Source organism: Rhincodon typus, chromosome 16 (genome assembly GCF_021869965.1).
Source record: "Rhincodon typus isolate 14 chromosome 16, sRhiTyp1.1, whole genome shotgun sequence".
NCBI lineage: Eukaryota > Metazoa > Chordata > Chondrichthyes > Orectolobiformes > Rhincodontidae > Rhincodon > Rhincodon typus.
In genome coordinates, this window is record NC_063347.1 from 37,041,755 (window position 1) to 37,042,041 (window position 287).

Here is a 287-nt window from a genome sequence, read left to right on the forward strand (position 1 = left end):
GTGGGGAGTTAGGGAGGGGATAGGTCAGTCCAGGGAGGACAGACAGGTCAAGGGGGTGGGATGAGGCTAGTAGGTAGGAGATGGGGGTGGGGTCGCTGTTCCCATTGTGGCCTCCTCTACATCGGGGAAACCAAGCGGAGGCTTGGGGACCACTTTGCGGAACTCCTATGCTTGGTTCGCACTAAACAACTGCACCTCCCAGTCGCGAACCATTTCAACTCCCCCTCCCATTCCTCAGATGACATGTCCATCCTGGGCCTCCTGCAGTGCCACAACGATGCTACCCT